Source organism: Myotis nattereri, assembly GCF_964212035.1.
Source record: "Myotis nattereri genome assembly, chromosome: 12".
Lineage (NCBI taxonomy): Eukaryota > Metazoa > Chordata > Mammalia > Chiroptera > Vespertilionidae > Myotis > Myotis nattereri.
Genome location: NC_138087.1, coordinates 60,801,008 through 60,828,540, shown reverse-complemented (window position 1 = coordinate 60,828,540; position 27,533 = coordinate 60,801,008). Strand labels below are relative to the sequence as shown.

General features: G+C 42.8%; 1 protein-coding gene and 1 pseudogene across 2 annotated transcripts in view; one reads left to right on the top strand and one right to left on the bottom strand.

Annotated features, from left to right (window-relative positions):
• LOC308527741 (ornithine decarboxylase antizyme 1-like) overlaps positions 1–27,533 on the bottom strand; it is a 175,583-nt pseudogene that overhangs the window by 139,665 nt on the left and 8,385 nt on the right. The window lies entirely within an intron of this gene.
• Positions 21,802–27,533, top strand: part of ABCA1 (ATP binding cassette subfamily A member 1) — a 114,360-nt gene continuing 108,628 nt past the window's right edge. Inside the window, exon 1 of the mRNA XM_081103435.1 lies at positions 21,802–22,023. The gene's annotated coding sequence lies outside the window, so the exon portion shown is untranslated. The remainder of the gene's footprint in view (positions 22,024–27,533) is intronic.

The window sequence follows — 27,533 nt, the reverse complement described above, 5'->3', positions numbered from 1 at the left end:
CTGTCCCTTTCGTCTTGGCCTTTTCCAGAATGACATGCAAAATGAATTATACAGTGACATAGCTACTTTTTAATTAGGGGATTAAAATAAGAGCAAGCCAACAAACAACAACAAAATAGAGCCCATTCCTTGAATATTCTAGTTCAGTAAAATTTACTGAGCCAGACCCTTCACATCTTCCTACTGCTTCTCAAAATAGTTTTCCTGATTGAAGCAACTTTTGTTTCTCTTTCTTTTGGTCATCACCCTCGATTGCTTAAGAATTTGGGGGGCAGGGTAGCCTTGCAATTGTTTCCTGTGTGGCAACGCTAGTGAGCTTATGTGTACAGAGGAGACTTGCTTTATAATATTCTGAGAAAGAGGCAGTGTTGTGTTTTTCTAAAAACTTTATAACTAATGTCTGAATTGAAGAGGAGAACCCATTCCATGGGGTTCAATTAGGATTTTCCTGCAAGAGAACAGACAAGAAGGGTGTGGGAAGCACAGCTTGGCACATGGAAATTAGAAAAACTCTAAAGGCCCTCATTTATAAAGGTCATCTTCCTACATAGGAATATAAAATTCCTGAAACATAACATGGTGAGGTGTGCAAAGGAAAACCAACGCATATGGACTTGTGTGAATGTACACACACTCCACGTGTCTGACAAACCAAGCCTGGGTGCAGCATGAGCTAGTTGCCTTACCCTCCCCATTGCTCTTTCTGCACTTGCTCTTCATGATCCAGAACATTAAACATAAAAACGAATGGTACCAGAGCTGGATTTTACCTTGAATTTTCCTTGGCTATTATTAGTTTTTCAAGAATCGCTTGGGGATATGGGCTTGCTTTGTTCCATTCCATGAAGTATGGAATGGATAACCCTACCTATTGCGGGTAAAGATGGGGTGAAATGTAGGCTGCTTCCTGCCTTCTCCATCTTCGCTGGTCGTGTTTATTGCGCATCCATCCATACCGGCCTGGAATAATTGCTGCTTTGCTGGTGCTGTCATAGTGCAGCTATCTTCTTTCTATTATGTCATCATGGCTTTCCTACCAATTGCTAAATCATTTGTGCAAACCGCGATGTACGCCTGGTGTTTTGGGCTCTGCTGTTGTGCTTATCACCAGTATTAGGAGCAATGAAGGGCACCGAAGAAAACACGTTATAAATACAAAAACGCAGCTAGTGGCATGGTGACTTGTGGGGCAACATACACATAAGATCCCCATATTTTCTCAACTTTCAAGTTGTGATCAAATCAGGGCATTGCCAGGGCATTAATATATTTTTTTATTTGGGAATGTATTAAATAGTACAAAGTTTTACCCAAATGTGTTATATCTAATTAATAAAAATAAAACAAAATTCAGTCCTGCATGCAATACATCTAACTTATACTCATTGAACCAGCGGGTTTGGTGTACAATCAGTGGCATCAGATGGTGAAACAGATGGTTTGCACGCACATAGCAAAGGAAACAGCGTGAGTTTATTAAGAGCCAGCCATGCCAAACTAGCCTTATTCTTGTTTGTGATAGGGTTGACACTGGTAGAAGAGAGAAATTCCTTAAAATCAGTGTATCTTGCTTTCAATAAGATTAAAGTGTTTCCTTGAGGGCAAAATAGAGAAAATTCACCTGAGTGATAATTTGGTAGATATGTTGCTAGTGAAAGAAGTAGCTAATAGGCCAAGGGCAACCTTGAGGGAGGCACACAGTGGCACATTAAGACTCTTAATTGTTCTCCAGTTTTATCTATAAATTGAATGAAATTTGTACATGCCTATCCAAATATGAATTAACTTGGAGAAAGGGCTCTGCTACTGCTAAGTGTTGGACCATGCCCCAAGCCCACTCAGGAGGATAGGAACAGTGGCTAAAAGGTATTGTGACTTGCTTGATGTAACTAAAGAAATGTTTATTTACTTAATATGTTTTTTAAAAATTGATTTTAGAAAGAGAGGAAGGGAGAGAGAGAGAGAGAGAGAGAGAGAGAGAGAGAGAGAGAGATCAATGAGAGAGAAGCATTATAAATCGGCTGCCTCCTGCACGCCCCCTTCAGAGGATCGAGCCCGCAACCCAGGCATGTGACCTGACTGGGAATTGAGCCAGCAATCTCTTGGTGCATGTGATGATGCTTAACCAACTGAGCCACACCCACTGATCACTAAAGAATGTTTTTGTTGTATATGTATTATGTGCTTATAAAGACTATAAAATCTCTTCATTCAGTGATTTATTGAAATACCAAATAAGCAAAGGTTCTATGTACTTCGAAATCATCCTAAGATTTTTCCCTTGGAAGTTTAGTTTTTTTCATAAAACTTTAAACTCCCCGAAAGCAGGAACTTTGCCTCACTCATTTTTGTTTCTCAAGTGAATAACAATTCATGGCACGTATGGGCATTCCAAATGTTTGCTGAATATATGGAGAAGGAATTAAAATAATGTATTAACTGGACCTGGGACAGATCTTTTGACTGACGATGAAAAACAAAATAAACTTCTAAAGCCTTGTTTTATCCTCATTAACCTAATAAGCTGAATATATATATATATATATACATATATATATATGCATTAGCAATAACTGTAGCACTCAGATTACATATTGATTGGTGTCGGAGAAAAGCTGAACATTTGGTTCTGAAGCAGTTTCGTGTCTTCCATCTGCAAAAATGTCTCTTGTCCCTTCTTAGTGAAAACTGGAATCTAAGTCATAAATAATAATAGAATTCTGCCAAAAATATGTCTCAAAGGAGGGATATGTAACTAACTTCCTCTTCTGTGATGCACCGACTCACTAAACAGCTACCCTTGTGAATTCCAATTAGCAGCAATTCTTACTTTTTCTGGTCAGACTTTCAGGCAAATCCAACATCTTCAGGATTCCTGTAGCCATTTCTGAGTGTGGCTTGAAGCAATCAGACACCCCAGAGACTCTCTGTAACCAAATGATCCATGACTGTCTTGCTTGGGCTTAGCCAGACTGACAGGGGACATTGTGGTTCTCCTCAGAGAAGGTGCCTCTTGGCTGTGAAATAAACACAGTATGACAAGATAGTACTTGAAGAAGGTGCTTTTTCCACTTTTACCAAAGTGTTAACCTGTAAAGCTGTTACCAGTATACACAATCTCTCTCTCTCTCTCTCTCTCTCTCTCTCTCTCTCTCTCTCACACACACACACACACACACACACACACACACAAATAACCACTGATAGTCATGGAAAAAGTATTTAGTAAAAGATCAGAGCCAAGATGTTATGTATAGAACAAAAAGGGGAGGGGTGATATTCTTGGAAGGGAGCTGACAGGCAATAACTATAAGTTATCCCAAGAAAGCAAAGAAAGGCCCTGAAAAACTAAGGGAGTGGTTAAGGATCTTGCTTTTGATCAGCATTTGATAACCCTTAAATTTTATACAGTCTTTTAAAGATCTCCCCCCTTTATCAGGAGTAAATGTAATATTTTAGGTATTTTTTTTCTCAGACTCATTTTTGTATACTCTTGACACCAGGCCTTTATAGGAGGATATAATTTTTCTCATTCTGGGCAACTGAGTTCCATAGCCAAGGATACGGAGACAAACCTTTAGTCAAGTGTAGAATGGGTGTATTGCTTATTTTCTCATGAGTGGAAGTGCAGTAAATAGAAACCCACTTTCAGAAATGAGACTTAGGTCAACGGTACCTGTTTTCCTCAAAACAAATCCCGAATCTCAAAGATGGCCTCCATCTTTTCAGTGAAGCTTATTCTTTCTTGGAACTTGCCTTTCAAAAGCGGGATTCATATTTTATTCTTTCATCCACAATCGATACATATAGAGCACCTGCTAGAGGCCAGGTTCTGCAGATATATTAGTTAACTAGCCTCTGTCCTTATCTTCAAGAGCATACTGGGAAAATGGACAAGTGTTCCTAGTACATATTGCTGCCTAAAAAGCCACCTGACCTTCATGCTGAAACAAAATCAATCATGTATTTTGCCTGTAACTCTCTGATTTTGGTAGAGTACAGAGCAGCAGCTCACCTCTGTTCCATGTCTTTTGAGGACATTCAAAGGCTGGGGACTGGTATCACCTGATGGCGGCATGCTCACTAACCTGTCTGGAGGTTGGTGCTGGCTGTAGGCTGACATCTCACCTGGGGCTGTGGCTACAACACCGACATGTGGCCTGCCTGTGTAGTCTTTCTCCTTCTTTACTGCCTGGTGACTGGGATCCAAGAATGAGTATCCCAAGAGAAGCCAGCAGGAACTGCATGGCCTTCTGGACCTTGCTTCAGAAGGGCACAGCATCATTTCTGGTGCATTCCGTTCCTCCAGGCAGTGACAAATGCCCGGTCAGGTTCAAGGGGAAGGGAATTAGACTCCACCTCTCCCCCTGACAGCTATCAATAGGCAGACATGTAAAACGACCACAAGAAAACAGACAGTGACATGCAATGGGGACAGCGCTAAATGGAAAGGGTAAGCATGGAACCTAGGATCTACACGGAACTCCACGGTCGGGGGCAGGAGAGGCTTCCTAAAAGAAATTAGACAGGATCTAGTTCCGGAGGAGTGAGTTGGAGTGCCTCGGGAGAATAGGGGCAGCGTGGTGGGAAGAGTGGTACGTGTAGACCAGTGGTTCTCAACCTTCTGGCCCTTTAAATACAGTTCCTCATGTTGTGACCCAACCATAAAATTATTTTCGTTGCTACTTCATAACTGTAATGCTGCTTCTGTTATGAATCGTAATGTAAGTATCTGGTATGCAGGATGGTCTTAGGCGACACCTGTGAAAGGGTCATTCGACCACCAAAGGGGTTGCGACCCACAGGTTGAGAACCGCTGGTGTAGAGGAAAGCAAGAAAGAACCAAACAAGTTTACAGAAGTAATTTGGCAGAGCTAGATGCAGAGTGTGAGAACGAGTGCTAAGATATGAGGCTGGAAAGGTGGCTATGGAAGACCTTGTAGATCATTATAGGAGTCTGGGCTTTATCCTGCAGGCCAAGAGGGAGTCACTGAAGTCATTTTAAGCAGGAGTGACACGATCAAATTTGTGCTTTAATAAAACACTGTGGCTGCAGTTTAGAGAGCTTAGGATGGAGGGGGGATGGATTTATATCTCCCCAGATAAGAAATTAAATAAGTATTTTCTAGAGAAACTGGTCTATGCAGTTTTAGAGTCTCTAGGAAGCCCCCACCCCCAGCCCCCAAATAACAACAAACAAACTAGTAATACCACCATTTGGAACCCCCCAACATAATCCCTAGGGCTATGATTTTTGCATAAGATAGGTGTGTGCTTGCCTGTCCTTTAAGATGCACATGAAAACCATTTCAAGTGTCAAAGCCCTGGAAAGAAGGAATTAGAAAGAAAAAGACCTTTCTTCCAGAGAAACTACAAAGACCCAAATGCTTCTGCAAGTTGTGTTAATTTTCTAACATTCCTATGTCTGAAATCTGGGCTCTAGCCATTTAAATTCTGTACCTGCAAGTACAGAATGTCTTTGCCGTCATTCTGCTGTGAGATTTGACCGATTGTCTGAGGTATAGGAGGCCCAAACATTTAGCAATACTGGGCTCTGCACATGAGTTTTATAAGTTTGATGTGTATTCAAGAAACTGTTGATACTTGCAGGACATGTAGCAGACGCAGTTGACGCCCTGCTCATGTTTGCTCGGTCCAGCCATGCGCACTGGCAGCTTCTGTAGACAGTTTCCAGAGCACCAACACCTTCACACTCTGAGTACCCGCAGCAGCTTCTCTGCCTCAGGCCTTTCTTGGCACCTCGAGGAGCTTGCAAAGGCTCCAACAGGCTCAGCCCAGGACTGCGGAATCATCAGCCCCCTGGGGCAGGGGATAATTATCAACCAAAGGGAGAGGGAAGTCAGTGGGTAAATGCTCCAGTCTGCCCGTCCTCCAGTGGTGTGATGCTGGGCAGGGCTGACTGCTTTTGCATGATTTGAACTTGGGCTGACCTTGAGAGTGAGTGCCCCCTTAAATTTTGCTCCCTGGGCACCTCATTCAGTCTACCCTGGTCCTGGCTCTGATTTTGAGGCAAGTGCCTCACAGTTTCTGAGCCCCAGTAGCTCATAGTTAATAACCTACATATTAACACACCCTTTACTCACGTCTCTCCTTTTCTTGTCTCACTTTCCCTACTTTCTCACTGGTGCATCCTGGGATTGTCTTTCAAATGCTGTACTTACCCCTCTTTCCTGCTCAGCTTCTGCTTCTGAGAAAACTTAAGCTAAGCAAGGCAGGCCCCCTCCCCTTACCCGACGGATGCTTTATTAAAGTTTATGATATGATTCCTGTAGCTGAAAAGGCGGATCTTCTCTGAGATGGAGCTGGAACACAGATGCTCTGGTGCTCAGGGTGAGGCATTTGCTTCCTTCTTTGTACAAGTTGAAACACATACACATGGGCACCTTTTGTTTTTTGGATGATTAAGGAGGGATGTGTAAGAGGTTATTGCTCCTGGGGTTTTGTTTGTTTTGTTTTTGGTGGAGAGGCATCAGGGCTGGTTTGAGGGGAGATAAAGACCATGGAAGGACAGGAAGGCAAGCATCGTCTAGGTCAGTGGTTGCCAACCTTTCGGACCTCATGGACCACCAGTGGTCAACGGACCACCGGTTGGCGACCCGCTGGTCTAGCTAATCCCCTCAACCTTTTCCCTCACTTTGTCCTCACCATTGGGTGCCCCTGTGAGAAGGGTGCCAGGGCAAGTAACAGAGTTTGTGTTTGTGAAAGAGACAGAAAGCTTAAGGTACACACAGTCCTGCTTTGGGACCGAGGTGGCTCAAGGCAGCACACAATGAGTGAGGCATGCCCCATGCTCTCCTTTCCCACCTTGGCCCCAGCCCCGGCCCCAGCCCCAGTGCTTGTTCTGTGTTGTAAATGTTTCCCCCCACGTCCCACGTGGGCCAGGGTTCAGGATCTGGAAGAGGAGCCGCACACAAATGAAAGAGAAGAGACAAGAGATAATTTGGAAATATTGGGGGGCCAGGCGGGCAAGTCGAACTCAAGAGGAAGGACTTCCACTGGGGCTCAGGCCGAGCCAACCTTTTATTGGTTTGGGATATACCCATAGCCCTTAGGCAGGCAATTTCCAGTAACAGGCAGACTAGCCCATCAGCAAGGATTTACATAATAATAAATGGGGAAGTTGCTTCAGCTATCATTGTCTGGACTAACAATGGGTGCATAGCTCCGACCTTTGCTAGGGCTTCAAAGGTCACCAGCCTTCCGGGTTCTCTGTCTACACTTCTCTGCCAGTGAAGACAATAGGCGGTTTCCCACAGTTCTGGGTCAGAGATGGGTCTGCAAAATGTGCAGAACTCAGTGGAGCATCAGGGATGACCCAGGGCAGGGAAGACCCAGGGCAGGGCCGCGGATCTCCCGTAAGAGGCTGGTAGGCTGCAGACCGTCCCTGAACAGGACGAAGCAGAAGACCCTGGGTGGGGAAGAGTTTGGGGCAGGGACCAGTTCCTGAACGAGTAGGTAGAGGCACAGAGCTGACCAAGTTTAGGAGACTTTGCTCATGTGACCCACTTTGTGCTCCCAGGCAGGTGAGACCTGGGCTATTTTCAGCCATGTGATTGCTGTAAGCTTGCTGGCATCCACATGATTTAAGCAAAAAGCCTGGCATTCAATTAACCTGGGCTCTAGCTCTGTCACCAACAAGAACCTTGGGAAAGTCACTTGACTTTTCTGTGCCTCAAGTTTTTTTCATCTTACAATGACCTCATTGGGAAAGATGAAAGCTGAGGTTCTTTTTAATGTTACGATAACAAGAGTTCTTTCTCCAGAAAGTGTTGTTGGACACACGGAAGCCCAGCGAATGTCCCCTCATATGGCGCCTGCCTTGGAGTTCAGAAGGTGGCCATAGCCTGGGGTCCTCTTTCTCTTAGCGTGCTCCCAGACAAAATGCCAGGTTGCCACCAGACACTGCGGAGTTGAAGGGCAGGGTCAGTCACAGAGTTTGCATGAGTGTCTGCTTTGGGGCTTTATCTTAAGCAGGGGTCCTCAAACTTTTTTAACAGGGGGCCAGTTCACTGTCCCTCAGACCGTTGGAGGGCCGGACGATAGTTTTAAAAAAAACCTATGAACAAATTCCTATGCACACTGCACATATCTTATTTTGAAGTAAAAAAACAAAACGGGAACAAATACAATATTTGTATTTGCATGTGGCCCGCGGGCCGTAGTCTGAGGACCCCTGATCTTAAGAGACAACCGTTAAACAGATGTTTTATTGTCCTCAAACCACCATACCTTTGTTGACTTCTTGATCAGAAATTTAAGCAGGAAAGACAAATTTGTCAAACTGGCAACTAACTGCACCCATTTGTGGTTAGTTTGGAGCGAACTCAAAAGTAGGTCTTGTAGCTGTCTGCCTGTTTCCTGCCTGGCCTCTCATTTCTCTCCCATGCTTTATACCTGACACCTTCTTATTATTTTACTCCCCAGAGACTTGGCAGGATGCTGTTTCAGAAAGTTAAATGGAACGCCTCCAGTGGAGGTGTGAGATCACGGTGGTCCCTGCTTTTGAGGGTAGAAAGTCCATTTCCACAGTGCCATCCGTAACCTGGGAGCCCGGGCTGCGATTCCTCCAAGTCAGTGGCCCCTCCCGGCCCAGGCCATGCTCTGGGGACACAGCTTAGCTGGCTGTGAACTGTCCATTTATTTCTGATGAGCAACCTGGCTAGACAGTGATCACACAAGGCCGATCTGACAATAGCAAATGGTGCTCTGCTTCAGAAGTAATTTTTAAGGACTGATGTTTCTGAGGGTGGAGGGAGTGGAGAGTCGGGAGGGGTCACCCATTGGGGCTATTGAAAGAAAACAAAAATACATGTGGTGTAATCTCTGGGTCAGTGGGAAACTACATGATGGGAAAGAAATGTTGTCAAGCATATTAATAATTTCTATGCCAATACAATCAACAATACTATCTAATATTTATTGAATGCTGACTATCAGCTATGTTCCAAGTTCTTTTACATATATTAACTCACTGATCCTCACCACAAATCTGTGGGGCAGATACTATTATCCTTACTTTATAAATGAGGAAACCAAGGCTCAGAGATGGTAAATAACTTGGCCAAGGTCACTCAGCCCCTGAAGGGTCAAGGCTGGGATTTGAAACCAGACCATTTGATTTCAGTGTTCACACTTAATCACTCTACTGCTTCAAGAGCTAGGATGCTTCCTTCCACGTGGCAAGTGGAGAACTGAGCATCAACTATAAGCATATTTTAGGCCAAGTCAGAAGTGGAGGGGACATAAGGAAAAAAAAAATTTTAAAAAAATCTATGCCCTAACAGTTAGGGCCTAACTGGTTTGGTTATTAGAGCATCAACCTGCGACTGAAGGGTCTTGGTTTCAATTCTGGTCAAGGGCACATACCTCGGTTGCAGGCTCAATCCAGGGCCCCAGTTGGGGTGTGTGAGGGAGGCAACCGGTTGATGTGTCTCTCTCACATCGCTATTTCTCTCTCTCTTTCCACCTCCCTTCCACTCTTTCTAAAAAAGTCAGTGGAAAAATATCCTTACGAAAGGATTAACAACAACCACAACAAAATCTATGTGAGATGATGGAGGTTCATTAAACTTATTGTGGAGAGTGGAGAGTGGGAAGGGTTCACCCAGCAGGGCTATTGAAAGAAAACAAAAATCACATGTGGTCTAATCTCAGGGTCAATTGGAAAGTACATGATGGAAAAGAAATGTTTTAAAGCATATTAAAAATTTCTGAATATGCCAATCTAATACAATCAAATAACAATACTAATATTTATTGAATGCTGACTATCAGCTTTGTTCCAAGTACACATTGTGCTGTACACCTTAAACTTCTACAGTGCTATATGTCAGTTATACCTCAGTAAAACAGAATGGAGGGGTTGGGGAATGAAAGAACAGAGGGACCACAGTGAATCCAAGCCTCTGGCATGGCTCTCTGCCCTTCCCCAGGTGGCCTGGCCAACCGTCTACCTTGTATGCTGCCATACCTCACTGAGTAATGTTCCTGGACTCCAGCCATCCATCTTGGTGTATTCAACTCCCACGCTTTTAGGCCTTTACATTCCCTTCCTTGAAAGCTCTTCATGCATCAAAGTTTGGAGAAATCCTTTGGTTTTGAGACTCAGTGTGAATGTCATCTTCTCAGACCTTGCAGACTGGGTTCTTGCTCCTTTGTGTTTCCTCATCCCTTGGCTCTTCCTTCACCATAGCTTGTTTCAGGTAATACTGTAATTGCTCTGTCTCTCCGTCACCTCACTAAGCTGTGAGCTCCTTCAAAGCATGGTAGCACCTGGCACAGTGTGTGGCACCTAGCTGATCCTCCAGAAATGTTTACTGGAAAAAAGTGCCTAAAGCAAGTGAGAAAAGTATGGGCATTCAGAGATTCTGCCTTCAAGCTATGTAAAGAGCTTTATTTTTCGCTCTGATTATCCTAATCATTTTTCTCAATCCTTTCTCTTATTTTGACTTGTCTGCATAAGGTTGTTGACACGTTATACTAGTATATATTTGACTATTTGATGATGAGGTGACACTAACATGAATTAAACCACCAATCTAATGACGATGCTGTTGATAAATCATATGTACAAGTCACACCTTAATTTTCAGGGCCAATCGTGAAACCCTGGGGGTTTGCAAAGGGCAGGGGGACTCAATTGTTTCCTTTCTGCAGCCAGGCTGATAATCTTTCCATGATAAGAAGCAGCTCCCAGATGGGGAAGATGGGCAGCATTTCTAGGTGAGCTCGTAGGTTCCGCATACAACTCCCAGCCGGGTTAGACTGTGTTTTCTTTCATCAGAACAAAACAATCATGGTTAACAGAGGATGATTAATATTTCTTATTACTATCTTATAACTAATAGTCCCCAAGATTCTATTTCTGCCCCTATTGATTTGATATTCTTGAAAAGACAAAAATTATAGGAACAGAATAGATCAGTGGTTTCCAAGGGTTTAGAAGTAGGGGGAAGAAATAGAACGAGGAAGATTTGGGGGCCATGAAACTGTTCTGTATCCTGATTATGGTGGTGGTAACAAATCCATATGTGTTGAGATTCAGAGAACTTTATACCAAAAGAAAAAAAAGTAAATTTCACTCTATGAAAATTAAAAAGAACAACAACAACACCCTAGGCATTTTCATACCCTATTTATACAGTGGTGCCAAGGAAGTTAGCTATATATATCAAAATGCAAAGTATGTCTATTCTATTACTTAACAATACGAATTTATAAAAAATCACTCATTCTAAGGAATCTTGGGGGATGTGTGCAAAGATAGTATGAAGATGTTGATGGTATACCTATTATGGTATTAGAAAGAGATACAAACTACACATCTCTCTATGGCAGTGGTTCTCAATCTTCCTAATGCCGCGACCCTTTAATACAGTTCCTCATGTTGTGGTGACCCCCAATTTCATTGTTACAAATTGAACATAATTAAAGCATAGTGATTAATCACAAAAACAATATGTAATTATATATGTGTTTTCTGATGGTCTTAGGCGACCTCTGTGAAAGGGTCGTGCGACCCCCAAAGGGGTCGTGACCCACAGGTTGAGAACCGCTGCTCTATGGGGATTTGGTTTCAAGCGATGATACATATATGTACGATGGAATATTATACATGTATTTAAAATGACATAAATCTATACTTGTTTACATGGAAAATTGTCCATAATATTTAGTGAAATAACAGTTTACAAATAGCATATATGGTATGCAGTTGTTTTTAGAAATGGGAAGTATATGTCTAAATATATATATTGATTTATAGAAAAAAATTCTGGAAGAATGTACATCAGACACATTGACAGAAGTAATCTCTCGGTAGTGGGCTTTTCCTCTTTATACTTTTTCATACTCTTTTTTTAAATACCTTTGTTATAATGTGAACATTTGATTATGAACATGTATTATTTATATATTTTAAAAATTTATTAAAAAAACATGCAAAGTTTGAAGGTTTGGGTTTTAGACCATACAAAAATTTTCTCAAGTCAAAGCATTATTCAAATGCCAGGCATACCCCAAAAGTATCTTGCACAAATACATTATAAAAAAGAGCATTTAGCTATGTATTTCTAGGACTGCTGACACCAGCAATATTATTTCCACTGTTTAACTTTTCCACCTCCAATATGTGTGAGTTACTAACACTTCCTCATTTTTGAGGAGTTGTCTTTGATATTTAAAATGTAACTCTTGAGCCGAAGGAATATAACCTCAAGGTGTTTATAGGGTTAAAAAAAATAAAAGAATGTATCTTGTTTAGCATAAATCATGATTAAATGCCTAGGTGATTGGGAGGATAAACTAGAAAGGTTATCTATTACTAAATTTAGAAATTATGTCCTGATAGATTGGATGGTTGATTTAAATATAACTTCTTGTCAAGCATCTGTTTTTAGAATCAAATTACTATGACTCTACAGTTTCCTTGAAGTCTCAGTCTCACAGTTCTGTTTGCCTTTGCATGGGTTTCAGTAAACGAGAGTGTGAAACTGCAAAGTTAGATTTCATTGTATCATATTTTATATGACACACTGGTAATTTCATAGAAATATGAGGTGACAAACTAATTGTCTGCAGAAGAAATAATTGCCATGATCTCATTGAATCTTAGGTCATTCAAAATTCTCTCACAAACACTGGAGATTCATTTGGGAATGCTTTTGTCTTCCCAGCTGCCCACATGTGTTTCTGGTCCATCTCTTCTCCAGCTTTGCCTTCTTGCCCACCCCCAGTGGAGTGCTGCCTGTTTGTTAAATCTTGCTTCCTTTGTTTATCTCCAGGGTTTAATTTAATCAACAAGGAGTCCTGGATCAAACTCTGGGCTCTTAGGGGTTTAGCTATATTCTTTGGTCTCCTTTTTAGTTACCAAAAGAGAGTGTTGCTTCTGACCCCTTTGACTCTTCCCTGCTGGTTTTACTTGGCCTTTGATACCAGTGAAGGGTGACTTTTTGAGGACTTGATATTGCTTTTATTAGAGGTGGTAATGCCTTATGCTGCTTTGTGACTCGAGTTGTGTTCAGTTCCAATCATAATGGAAAGCCTTTAAAAAAAATCAAATTCAGACTAGCAAAAGTAGGCCCTAGCCGGTTTGCCCCAGTGTCAGCCTGCGGACCCAAGGGTCCCTGGTTTGATTCTGGTCAACGACACCTTCCTTGGTTGTAGGCTCCTCCCTGGCCGGGGCCCTGGTCAGAGCTTGTGCAGGAGGCAACCGATCGATGTGTTTCTTTCACATTGATGTTTCTCTCTGTCTTTCCTTCTCTGTTCCACTCTCCCTAAAAATCAATGGAAAAATATTCTTGGGTGAGGATTAACTTCAACAACAAAGCAAACTAGCAAAAGTAGTAACTCAGGGTTACTATCTTTAAGGAAAGATGTGATTCTTATGAATGCAGAGATGAGAGTTCAACTGTATAATAAAAGGACTCTCGGCTAGGTTTAAATCCCACCAACACTTAGGTAAGTCAGGCTGTCTAAGAAAAACATGTATTCGTGGAGACTGGGACAAAATGCAAATGGAATATTCCATCTGGAGAGAATTTCTTTTCATGTCAGATAATTGTTACTCTGTAGAAATAGGCCTCCTGTGGTCAGGTCCCCCCATCTTTCCAATAGAAGCAAGAAATAAAGATTTTTGTGTGATATTTCCAATATTGTCAACTATTTCAAATAAAATTCCAATATACTTTAACCCAAACGATGAGTCAAGAGAGCTGGATGTGACCATGGGCTGCCAGTGTGCAAATTCTGATAAAAACTAAAGAGCATAAACACTGGAGTCCAAAAGCAGGGTACGGTCAAGGCTGTTTCAAGGTCAGGACATAATTCCTGTGGTGAACTTTGAGGCACGTCTTCAGTGCTATTGCGTGTGCAAGTGACAGAGCAACTGGTTGTAAGAATTAGAGCCTCACCAGCCTTTCTAGCTCTCTGAGGACGCCCCCAGGGCTCTTAAGCAATTCTGGGGAGGAGAAATCTCAAGAAAGAGATATTGGACTTCCTGCTAATAGGCAAGTGAGGATTTGAGTAGTTAAATAAAAGATTAAAAAGAGATATGGCCATATATGTATTTGAACTCCAAGTTGATGAAGTAGTTATGTTGGTTAATCAAATTGAAAATATCAATTTAAAAATCCACAGATTGGAATTTTGGAAAGAAGCCATATTAAGTTATTATTGGGCATTGAGGAACAGTTATATTGTTGTTTGGGGTAGTAATAGTAATGATAATAAATTGTAATAATAACAATAGCTGTCATTTGTTGAGCACTTATTTTATGCAAGGCACAGTAAAAGCACTTCACATATACTAATTCATTTAATACTCATAGGGTAGATTCCATTATTACCTCCATTTGATAGATGAGTAAACTGAGGTCCGGAGAGGTGAGTTGACATGTCTGAGGACACACAGCTACGTTACATAAATAAGGAATTTTCACTTAGCAGTGGACCCTAGGATTGGTTAAAAATCCTTTCATTTTATTTTTTAAGTTTATAAACTTACCCAAAAGTTCTAGTTGTCTTAGTCATTTTCATCTCTCCACATTCTCTTCTGTTTTTCATTACTGTGTATACATTCTTCTAAAATATGTCAGGATTTACTGTTTCCATGTGGTAATTTATGGTTTGCCTTTCTGCAGTTGTAAATTACCTCCTCCCACTGCTTATCTACAAACTTTGTTCTGAATGCCATTTTTTCTTAGCTAAAAAATAGCATATGTTTATCCCAGAAATTTTGCAAAACACAGACATGCATAAAAATATGCTTTGAATCCCACCATCCACGAAAAAAAAAAAAATAGCTGTTAACTTTAGATGGGATTCTTTTCATTCTTTCCTATGCATATACATTCAGTTACAAAGAGTAGAAATATACTACTAATTATTTTTACCAAATAGAAATCATATATACACATAACTATAGCTTTGCTTTTTTAATTAACATTTATCATAAGCAGTTTCCCATATCACTACCTTTAAAAATATTATTTTTATTTTTAATGACCACATTGAATTTTGTTATGTGAATTTATCAGTTTGCTTTAGAATGTTCATGCTGTTTGATGAGTATTTTTTAAATGTTCACTTTTGCAGATAACATAGTGACAAACATCTTGAACATAAATCATTGGCCACATATTTGTGTCTTTCCTTAGCATAAATTCCTCCAGGTAAAATGAGTGGGCCAAAGCCTCTTAATGCATATTGCTGAGTTGCCCGGCAGAATGTTGGGCCAATTCACATACCACTGGAACCCTCAGTTTTTGTGATCTTCATTTTTATATCATTTCCCTCTTTCTTTTACCTCCGATTTTACTTCCTTAGATGTCTTAGGACTAGACCCTCACTTTAGCTTTCTTTTCCCTTCCTAGTAGTGTGTCCAGGGCAGCCCACTCCCAGTGGTAAGTAGACAGATATAGGGACTTCCTGCTGAGCTCTGCTGGGTAGTGGAGTCAATCAAGAGGAAGTCAGCATTAGGGTCAGCTCTGTGGGCAGCCCTCAGCCTCTGGGAATGGAACCCATTCCCCACCAATGTACATACTCAGGGGTGATGCTGCACGTGTCGGTTGCTAAGAAATTGCTCAGATTTCACTGGACATCAGTCACCAGGGGTATGGCAACAAAGAAGGGAAATAAAGGCCTGCTTCCATGGTGTGGTCACAGCGCAGCATCTGGGCAGTTAGTCTTTGAGGAGGCAATGCATTCTGTGTAGACACATTGCAGAAGCCATGAAGGGTACTGATAGAAGGACAGAGCAAAGACCTGGTACAAGAGCCCTGAGGGGAACCACAAAGGAAGACCATGCTACTCTGAAGGAATCATCCCCAAAGTGCTGAAGGAGAAAAAGAGAGGCTCAGGGCCTAAGAAAAAAGGGAAATCTGGAACATTTTCTAGGATTTCCTCTCTCTCTCTTCCTCTCTCTCTCCTTATTCTCTTATCAATATGTTGGAGAGAAGGAAAGCTCCTGGCTAAGAAACAAAACAGTCCCTCATCCCAGAAATCACAGCCAGGATTATGAATTCTTAACAAGTGTCAAAAAGCATCTGAATAAGGAGAGAAGAATGCAGATACATCACTTCTGTTATAAGAAATGCTTGGTTTCTTTTAACCCACAGAGTCCAATTATTTTCTTTTCAAACTTACATCTATTGTTACACTTACTAATGGATCTGAGCTGAGGGTATTATTTCTCTATTAATTTGAGTAGCTAAAAAATATCTGTAATATTTCTCTCCCTCTCTCTTACCTACCTTCTATCCCATACTTTCCATCTAACGGGGGAAGTGGTTTCTATGTCCTTTGTCTTCTCTGTCCCTTCGCCTCCTGCTTCTAGAGTAATAAAATACAGCGTTAGTTATTTAATCCCATCCATCTCTTTCCATACACACTCTTAAACAGGAGGACAGGGTGGAGATGGGAAGGATTTCCAAGCAATGGGAAACCATAGGAGCAGAGACACGGAAAGTTTGTGGAAGGGGGGCTGGGTAGAAATGAGATAGGGATGCGGGTCCTACAATTAGTCTTCAGAGGCCTCCAAATGTCATATTTGCAAAGGTCTTTGTAGGTTTTCTTAAGGAACTTTGAGGAACCATTTCTTTTTTTTCCCCCTTTAAATATATTTTTTATTGTTTATAGTATTACAGATATCTCCCATTCTCTCCCCTCCACCCCAGCCCTGAACCATTTCTCTGTAAGCAATAGAAAATGATAGAAAGCTTTGAGGAGAAAACAAAATTGATTAGTTTTGGGGGGGGGGGGGTGTTGGTTTGCTTAGCTTCCTTCTCCCGCCTCTGCCCCAAACCCCTGCAAGCAAAAATCGCTCCACTGTGCAGGGAAGATAAATAGGAAGGGGAAGAAAGTAAAAGCAGGCAGGAACAGCGGTTTGGAGGTTACTGCAGTACAGAAGCCCAGGCATTTGGCTTGGGCTTAGGCAGGGGTAGGGGTGGAGAGGGGAGGGATGGTGGTGGACATGAAGGGCCAGATTTAAGAGATATCGACCTGACTTTGGTGCTTTTTAGAATGAGAAGAGAAGGATAGGGACAGAGAGATGAAAAGCTAAGCAACTATGACTATGATTTCCCCTCGTCAGTGTGTGGATGATGATGTCATTAAGTGAAATAAAAACTAAAATGCAGGTGGAGGAGGGAGATTTAAAGGGAAAATTTAAAAATAAACTTGGAGTTTATTTGCAGAATGTCCCTTTCAGTGTTGTGCTGGTAAATGTCAACAACTGGCTTTCTGAAAAAGGAAAAGGAAAGCAAGCCCTGACTGTGTCCATTTCCAATGGGGTAAAGAGTCCCACCACTGTCTGATTTTAAGGAAGCCCAGGGGGAGGCACTTATTGCTGAGGTGGGAAGAGATATACACATTCAGGTCTTCTGAGCTGGGCTGAGCCAGACTCTAGCACACTGCTGGTGCTGCTGGGTCCTCTGTGTGCGTCCAGGAGTTCAGCAGGAGGTGAGAGCTGGTGATGCAGGGTTTAAGTGGGTCCATGGGCGTGCAGCACATAGAAATAAAAAGGAAACCAGTGTCGGGGGACATATGTATATAAGGAAAGAGGAGTCAGGAAAAGAGCATTCACAGAGAGACAGGAGAGGCGGGAGCCAGATTCCAGCAACAGGCGAACTAGTTTCAGGAAGGAAGGTGTGGTCAAGAGTGTCAGATACCAGAGATCAGGTGGCCGAGGCACTTAAAGGAGGTCATCAGAGTACCAATTAAGCAAGTCTTTTTTTTTTTTTTTTTGTAATGATAAAAAAAAAGCACTTGGACTCTTTTTAAGGAGGTCACTAATGAATTTGGACAGACCAGACTCAGTGGTGGGGAGAAGAGTTTGCCTGAAATGGGCTGGAGAGGGAATGAATGGAGGGAGTAGAGATGAAGACTTTCCAGCAGTTTGGCTCTTAAGGGAAGAAAGATGTGCAGGGAAGCACGTTGGTAGGATGGCTTTAAAAAAAGAGTTATAACTCACTGATAGTAGTTCAGAGGACTCTATCAAAAATTCGTCTATAGTCCAGATAGTCCAGACTAATTGTTGATCCCAATGACAAGCAGAGCAAACATCTTACTCAAGTCCAGAAGCAGTAATGGTTTTGAATCTTGCTTAGATGTCAAAATGGGAGTCACATCAATACAGAAGGGGTTGCATTGCTCCAATTAAATTGAGTTTGTAGGTGTTAAGAGCCTATGTGATACGTGGTTTACTCCACAAGTAATGGTGATTCCTCATTTTTTAAACTTTGAACATCAATTGCTTGATGATGCATTTATGTGTCTAACCATGTATTGGAGTTAAACTGACTCACATATGAACTGTAGGTGCTTTTACTAGTATTCTGCCTCATATGAAAGAAGGATTAACTATTATTTTTTATTTTTATTTTGAGGCACCTCTCATTCTCTAGGAATGCTCAAAAAAAAAAAAATCCTGTAATTAACTCTTTTTAATTGTAACAAATTCAACTTGACATTGTTTTTTAGAACACTTGCTTTTTTATTCTTCATTGACTTCCTGTAATGCTCTATTCTTTGTAGAGTTTCAGGAACCAAACAGAATACATACCAACCAAAATTACATGTTGTGGTGAACAGCATTTATATTTTAAACAAGATGTATATGTACATTTATGTAGACAAGTTAACAGATATTATATATCAAAGCAATCTCCAAGAAAGCCTTTTAGGTAATCCCTGATTTAAAGGTCCCAATGGCATGATAAATCGTGCTTCTCTGTAGCCCCATGACTTCTAATAAGGTCTTCAAGGTCACAGCTGCCTGAAGAGCCATTCTGTGATTAGAAAATGCCAGGGTCATCTCTGAACAGAACCCCACCCACATGGGCTACATTTACAGAATCAGCTTCTCCAGAGCAACAAACAAAGAAGGGTCTTCTTACTTATTTGGAAAGGGTCATGTGGGGTGGCAACTTGGAGTTTTGGTGTTGGTGTTAGCAGGAATCTAAAGAGCTGGAGGAAAGTTCATGAAAGCATACTCAGGAACAGATCAACCTAGGACATTCAAGGGAGAGAATTCACACTTGGAAACTTTCTCCAGGGACACATTCTCTTAGGCTCTAACTTTTGGAAGTCAGTATTTTTGTCGTATGAATCTGTCACACTTGCGAAGTATGGGCTGGTGTCATCAGACTTATGTCCCTGTACCACCTGGCCAAATCATGTAGCCTCATGGGGAGCTTGGGCTTTTATTGGTAGAAATCAATGAGATTCATAAATAGGTTTCAAACAATACAGTGTGTGCATATACGCAACAAAGAGGTGACATTGCAGATTGTTCTTAGTTAAAAATGATCAAGTTTGGCTTTGAGACCATTGACTTATGTATTTAGAGTCAATGGCTGTCCTCTCTCTGGGTCTTTCATCTTCCTCTTGGACACACCTTCTTTCTCTGGCATCCTGTCTTTGTGTGATTTGTACAGGATTACTGTTGCTCAATCCCCGGTAGAGCAATCTAAGGGATTACTCTTAGTGGGGGTGTTCTTGGGAACCATAGCCTTCAAAATCCCAAAAGGAATAATTTGGTGATGGAATTTTACACGCTGTGATCAGTGAGTGGGCACGGTATAGGGAATGGAGAATCAGGGAGACCTAGTCACTCTCCCCAAATCACACTTGAAATGGTAACACCTCCTCCAGGAGCTTTTCTTTATATCTAGAGGGTTAGAGAGATTGCTTCTTTTTTTTCTGTTTTAAATTTTTATTTCAGAGAGGAAGGGAGAGGGAGAGATAGAAACATCAATGATGAGAGAGAACCATTGATTAGCTGCCTCCTGCATGCCCCCCACGGGGGATCCAGCCCGAAACCCAGGCATGTGCCAGGTCTGGAATCGAACCGAACCGTGACCTTCTGGTTCATAGGTCAATGCTCAACTATTTAGCCACTTGTGGCTGAACCAGAGAGATCTCTTAACTTTTGCTAGACCTGGAGTTTTATGAGTTTGGCATGGGAAAACTTTATAGGCCATGGCTGGTACCTGAAAATGACATTAATAGTCACCTAATAACATCCTCTTTGTTTAAAAATACCATTTTTTCAAGGAGCTTAAATGAACAAAATTCATTTTCAGAAAACCCTGGTGAGGCAGGGAGAGAATACATATTTTCTCCATTTTACAGATGAAGAAATGGAGGCAGAAAGCTGTGGATCATGTGGTTTGGTCAAATGTGACCCCAGAACCCAATCCTCTTAGTCAGGATTGTCCTTTCACCCAGGCAAGAGGGACCTCTCTCCTGCACCCTGAGCTTCGGAAGGCTGGGCTCTGGTCCTTCACAAACTCCATCCCTTCCTAAGTGTCAGCAGCCCACAGTGCCACGGGGCCATGACGCCAGAGTTTTGGAACCCCACATTTCCTTGACCTTCAGGTCCCAAAGTGCACTTTCCAGGGTCTGCATGGGCCTCCTCACAGGTGCATGCACCTGAGCTCAAGTTGTGGCCTGACTGACTGTATGCACGGAGGAAGCTTGTGCAGCGGGGGGTCCACATGCATATACTGGAGGCTCTTCCAGAATATGATGGAGCTGGAAGTGGGAAGAGAAGGGGCCTGGGGCAGGCTCTCGCATTCCACGTTCCTGCCAAAACTCAGATCAAACTGTGAGGAGTCTGAATGTGAACCTGCCCTTCCAGGTTGCTTCTAAGGTTTGATTTATGACTTAAATATTTAGACATAAGTATGTGGGCCTCCACTTGAAATCTTGCCTCTGTCCCTCAAATGTTACGGGCGGCGATGTTGCTCTTGACTGTTAAAAGCCAAAGTTAGAGGAAGAAGTTGGAGATCTGGGATGGTTATATAATTTTACACCAATGGGAGTCTCTAGCTGCACTTTGCAAATCTGTAGAAGCCAAAATACAAGCCTTATGTATTTATCCCTGGGCGCAGAGCAATACATTGGAAATAAAAAGGGGCTGGTCCCATAGTTCTGTCCTGTGGGCTTCCTTCCTCCCCGGCTTTAGCAAGACCCTTTCCACTGGCCCTTCCGGTGACCTGGCAGGCCCAGGCTGGGAATCCCAAAGCCAATAGGTTGCGTAATTGAATATCAAAGTCAGGGTTTATGGTAGAAAAAAAAATAAAACAACCAGTCAATTCCAGAGGACTGTCCGCACCCTAAGCATTTGAAAGGAAAGAAAGACTAGCAGTGGTTCTCAACCTTCTGGCCCTTTAAATACAGTTCCTCATGTTGTGACCCAACCATAAAATTATTTTCGTGGCTACTTCATAACTGTAATGTTGCTACTGTTTCGAATCGTCATGTAAATATCTGATATGCAGGATGGTCTGAGGCGACCCCTGTGAAAGGGTCCTTCCACCGCCAAGGGGGTCGCGACCCACAGCTTGAGAACCGCTGGACTAAAGGGTTGTTGGGTGGTTTTCAGCCTGCATTCCCAACCGCCCAGGAAAGGGGAAGAAAGCAGTGTGAGAGGTGATGTCCTCTGGGAAGGAGAGAGACAGCCTCCCGAGCAGTCCCAGGCCCCGCATCTCCGGCTTGCCCTCGGCTGCCAGGCTCTGGCTGGGTCCGGGGGCGCAGACCGAGGGCCCGGCGATGCCCGCAGCACCTCCCGAACCCCACTTTTCGCCCGCAGCCTTGCCGGGAGCTGCGGGACATCGCCCGTTTAAGGGGCGGGGCGCGGCTCCACGTGCTTTCTGCTGAGTGACTGAGCTACAAAAACAGAGCCCGGGGAAGAGGGCGGGGAGGGAGGGAGAGAACAGGCTTTGACCGATAGTAACCTCTGTGCTCGGCGCAGCCGAATCTATAAAAGGAACTAGTCGCGGCACCAGCCGGGTAATTCCGAGGGAGACAGAGTGGGGCAGGGACCGCCGAGCCGAGCCGACACATCTTCCCCCGGGCGCGGGTGGGCAAGGCAGGGGTCGCCGCAGCACCAGGGCCACCAGAGCCCATTTCTCGGGGCGCTCTGCTCCTGCTCTCCCCCTTCTCCAGAAGGGTTTTTCAAGGAGTGGGGAAAAGAGACGAAGACGCAAAAGTGGAAAACAGGTAAGAGGCTCTGCAGCGACTTAGGCGTTATTGTTTGGTTTCGGGGCGGAGGAGGCTTTGGGATGCGCTGGGATGCGGGGACTTTAGTCCGGACCCCCACACCCTCCACCGCTTGCATTGAAATGGTGCGGGGGTACCGTAAATGTGGGGATGTCGTTCTAGGACGAGCTCTGGCGACCCGAAGACGCGGCGCTGCTGCTCTCCGGGCTCGCCCTGTGGTGAGCCCGGGGAGCATCTCTGGGCTTGGAGACCCGGGAACAGTACCTCGGGGGCAGTGGGTTGGGGGGCTCCTGGTCCTGCTGGGGGCACTGCTGCCCGAGTGGGGACAGTGACGGGTCCTGCACCGAGCGCCTCCCTTTGTTTGGAAGTGCCCGGGCCGGCTAGAAACGCCTCTGGGTGCGGGCCGGCGGGCGCCCACCGAGATGAATGCCTACGCTTGGTCCCCAGTCTGTGCTTTAAGAAGCTGGTCTGAATTGGGCTCTGACCCGGGGATCCGCCCCGTGCGCCCTCAGACTGGATGGCGCGTTCTTGTTCCCCAAGAACCTGCCCGGGAGGCGTCCCAAACGGGGTCTGTGGTGACACTGCTCACTTTGTTTGACTTGGGGGTCCTGCTCACAGTCTCCGTGCGCTCACCAGAGCTGGTGTCCCTGGCGCAGCGGGACGAGCTTTATTCTTTAAAAAAACAGAAGATTTAGAAGGTGAGCCTGCACAAACCTAGAGCTGGGGTGCCCATTGCACTGCGCCCCCCGCCCCTGCAGTCTTCCTGCCCTTTGCTGCTAGTCTCTTGGGGCAGCCTAAGACCGGGCATGGATGGAGAAGCTGGGGCGAGATGGTGCAGAGGAATGACCGAGAGTAACCCCGGCGGGCGGCGCAGAACTGGGAGCTGCGCGCCTGGGCTGGGCTGCGCGTGGTGGTGGGGGTGGGGGTGGGGGTGGGGAGCGCTGGGCCCGGGCTGCGGGTGGCCCCGGGGGACTGGCCCGCAGCGCCTCCTGGCCGGGTGGCTAGGGAATTGGCCCTGTGGCTAGAGTTGGGCCGGGCTCTGCAAGGCGTTGTTGCTAGCGGGCTCCAGCTGAGATCCCGTGAAGAAGGAAACCCTGGGGGTTCAGATGAAAGCCCTTCTGGTTGTTTTTTGTTAGAATGTTTCCTGACTCCCAGACCTCGGTCATTCGGAAGGTTCTTGCGGCGTGGGCCTGTGCCAGGGTGTGTGTAGGTGCCTTTTTTTTTTTTTCTTTCAGCAGTTATTAGACAAAAGGAAATAAACAAGATTTTTTTTTAACCCTTGTCTTTTGCATCATTTAAAACCCAAGGCTTTTCAGTGACACCTCACAAAGTGAGAGGATGGTATATACATTCATGTAATAGAGGACAAATTTGATATTTAAAAAAAAACAAAGCTTGTTTGTTGATGAAAATCAAGTCATTTTCTAAGGCCAGATCCCCCCCTCCCCACCCCCCTCCAAAAGGACCAACCTCACAAAATTTTCCAATTTCAAAAGCTAAGTTTTGCTGGTTCTTTTAACAGTACTTAGGGGCCCCAAACCCAAGTTTTGATCTTGTTTTCAGACAAAACTTAAATCTCAACTAAAAAAGTGCTTATTTTCTCATAAGCACTTTTATTTCAGCCCATTTTTCTCATACCTACCACAAAAATAAGGGAGACTTCTTTCTGTTGTTCATATCATTCTGTTGAGACACTTCTTGCAAATCAAAGAAAGTGTGAAAGCATGGAAAATGTCTGGAGTAGAGCCTCTTCAGAGAGTATACTCATTTCCAAGAACAAAGTTTCCAAAGTCAGCCCGTCCCCCAGATGCTCCTATAGAGCATTAAAATAATGCATTGGCCACACAGAGCAAATCGGTATCTACTTGAGCAAAAACAGTAGAATCAGAGTGACCAGCCTTCTTGATCGCCACAGTTCCATAATGTAGTCAGAATAATTCGTGAGCCCCCTTGCAAGGACAAGCCTGACATATCTGTAAAAGAGACACCAGTGATATGTGTGTCTCCCCTCCAGATGAGCATTTGAAATCTCAACCCTTACAAGTATTTTGATTTACATATAAATTAGAGGCCTGTAATGGACACCCGGCACATTTTGACTTAGGGCCTGGTTACAGTTCATGTGAGACTGTGATTAGTCTAGAATTGGGTGATTAGGGTTGGATTGTTTTAAACCTTTGCTCTAGGAAGTCTCAATGTTTACATTATTAAAAATTAATGAAACCGGATGAAACAGCGGCACAGCTTTTTATCTTCTGTAGTATTTACCTTATATGGAGAGAAGTTGGCAAATTTTTCCAGTTAAATTTTTTAGGGATCTTCCCTCCCATAAAGCAAGTTGCTTGTGCTATATTTATAGTGATTACAAATTGTTAATATGTACATGATTTCAACTTTTAGCTCCTAAAATATTTAGATGGACATTGCCTTAGACTCTTTAATTATGAACCTTTTGGGTATCTAGAAAATACCAATAGACATGGGGTATTTTTCTATAATACTCTCAAATTCAAATACATTTTTATTTACTACTGGCTACATAAATAATGCATGTATAGTGTCCCTTATGGTCAATAACTCCAGCATCAACTTTTAAATGATTTTTCTGAAAATTTGTTTTACTTAGCTCTTCTGGGAAAGGGTCTATACTAAAAACTGAGACCCTCTTCATATCTGCATGTAGCAGTAATCATAAATGCCAAATTTATTGCAATGTTTATTTAATAGACATTTAAATAGCACTGTGTGCCAAGTACTGTTCCAAATGCTTTTCAAACACTAATTTAATCTTCACAACAAACTGACTTATCATTCCTATTTTGTAGCTTAAGAAACTGAGAGGCTAACTTACTTGACCCTGACCACACATTTTGCAAGTGGCAAACCTAAGATTTGAACGTGACCAGTGAGCTCACGTTCTTTAACTCTCACACTAAGCCGTGAGGTCGTACAGTTTCGGCTGCTGCTGGCAGAGGACTTTCCAAGGATGCTCACTGTATTCTGGTGTGTTCATCTCATCTGCTAAGTCCTTGTCAGAATCTACAGTCTGTATCATATTTCCCTTGTTTCTGAGTGGGCCAGCCAAATTCTCTTCAGCTTGTTGGGACATTGGTTGCATAGGGATTGCAACACCATGGAAAGAACAGACAAGATTTGCTCAACTCCAATTTTTGGTTTAAAACGAAAAGTGAGCTATTGCTTCAGTCAAATATTTGTGAGTGGGTATATGATCTCAAGATGTTTCCTTGTGCAACACACAGAAAATGGAAAGGTAGAGTATTTGGCTGTGAAAGTATAAGGAACAGCCTTGGCTGGTGTGGCTCAGTTGGTTGGAGCGTTGTCCCGTGCACCAAAAGGTTGCGTGTTTGATTCCCGGTCAGGGCACATATCTGGTTTGTGGGTTTGATCCCTGGTTGGGGTGCATGCGGAAGGCAACCGATCTCTCTCTCTCTCTCTCTCTCTCTCTCTCTCCCCCTCTCTCCCTCTCTCTTTCTGGAACAAAAGAAAAATGGATTTTTAAAAATTGCTTGTAATACAATAAAATTCCTGCCGGTTGCATCCTTAATTGTGTTGTGGGTCATCGAAATAAGCTATTTCTCTGTTACTACTATTACTGTCTAAAAACCAAATTTAGCCTTTTCTTAAGACATTTGTCTCTGAAAGTAAATACAGTTTCAAAGTCTACTTTATAAAAGTGAAATAGGATGGGGAATGGTGTAATAAGTTAGAAATAAACTCTTAGAAAACATTTCTTGGTCAAAACATTTATAGTGTTGATTTATTGTATGCTAGATGTTTTATGCATTTTACAGGTGATAATTCAGTTCATTCTCATGAGAGAACCACATGAGGTGGGCACTGTTATCTTCCTTTTACGAACTGAGGTATGGACAGGTTAGGTAGCCTGATCATGGAGATTGTAAGTAGTGGAGCTGAGGTTGCATCCCACTCAGTTTGGCTCCCATGAATTTATCAAGATCAGGGTAGGGACCTGTCACAATTTCAAAGTCTGACAATTGAAGTTTGGACTAGAGCAGCCATGGGCAAACTACGGCCTGCGGGCCGTTTATATTAGTTCACACAAACACTCCATCCATGCTTTTGTTCATCCCTCCGGTCCAGTTTAAGAACCCATTGTGGCCCTCGAGTCAAAAAGTTTGCCCACCCCAGGACTAGAGGCAAAGAGTGATTTCCCTTTTCATTGGATATTTTCACCTGAAAATAGTTCCCTGCATAGGTAACCAGCATAGATGCTGATAGAGAGGTACGCTTTAGAAGTATTTGAAAGCAGAGAATGAAAAGCTCCTATGTAAAATTGTTTTCAGATAGAACCTTCTGTTACTCTGCATTGAGATGATAAACTGTATTAAAGAGTGTTTAGAATGAGACTTGGATCCTGAAACAAAATAAACTTTGAGATCCTGTCTTTTTTCATTTTGAAAACCTACTTTAAGATCTTATTTAAGCCGAAACCGGTTTGGCTCAGTGGATAGAGCGTCGGCTTGCGGACTGGGGGGTCCCAGGTTCGATTCCGGTCAAGGGCATGTACCTGGGTTGCGGGCACATCCCCAGTAGGAGATGTGCAGGAGGCGGCTGATCGATGTTTCTCTCTCATCTGTTTCTGGCTCTCTGTCTCTCTCCCTTCCTCTCTGTGAAAAATCAATAAAATATATTTAAAGAAGATCTTATTTAAATGCCCATCCTTCCCATAAACTCTCGTGGATTCGCTCCTTGCCAACAGAGTTAAAATGAACCTATCCCCTTCTCTTTTACTCCCTAAGTTTGGGTTACAGCACTGTTCATGTCATGTATTTAATTGTGTTTTGATATCATTAACATTTATTTGTCTTCCTATTGAGTGTATACTTCTCCAGGAGGAGGTCTTTGGTTCATTCTCCCCAGTCCTTAATTCAAGCCTTTTGATATGGGATATGGAAGATGTTCAATAAATGCTGACTTGAGCGAGTCAAACAAAGAGAATGGGAAACTAATGTTTGTTTTCTATGTTGTAAAATAATTAAAATGATGGGATAATTATAGAAAAAAATTAGAAATAGAATTGTTGGAGAAATAACTGTAGTTAAGGTTAGGTTTACGATTGAGAAATTTTAGTACATACTTAAATTATCTAGGCCTGCGAACTTTGTTAGAGCAAACAATTCCGATTCCATTCAGTTTCATTTCTCTTTTTGAGGCAGCTGTGATTTGAGATACTTTCACATTCCTGTACTCTGATTTGCACATTAATTTATTTTTAAAATAAGAATGAGATAATTCACCAAGTAATTTAGAATTTAAATACTTTTTAGAAACCAAAATAACCTTTATGTATAGGACCTTTTATTCAATATCTATCTATCTATCATCTATCTATCTATCTGTATGTGTTGAAAACTCTGCAGTATTTTCTATGCCAAATCCAACTTCCAAGAAGCACTTGGAAGTTAAAGCATTTCATCTGGCTAGTCCAGAAGTCAACATATTTTATGATAACTGTATTTTGTACGGGA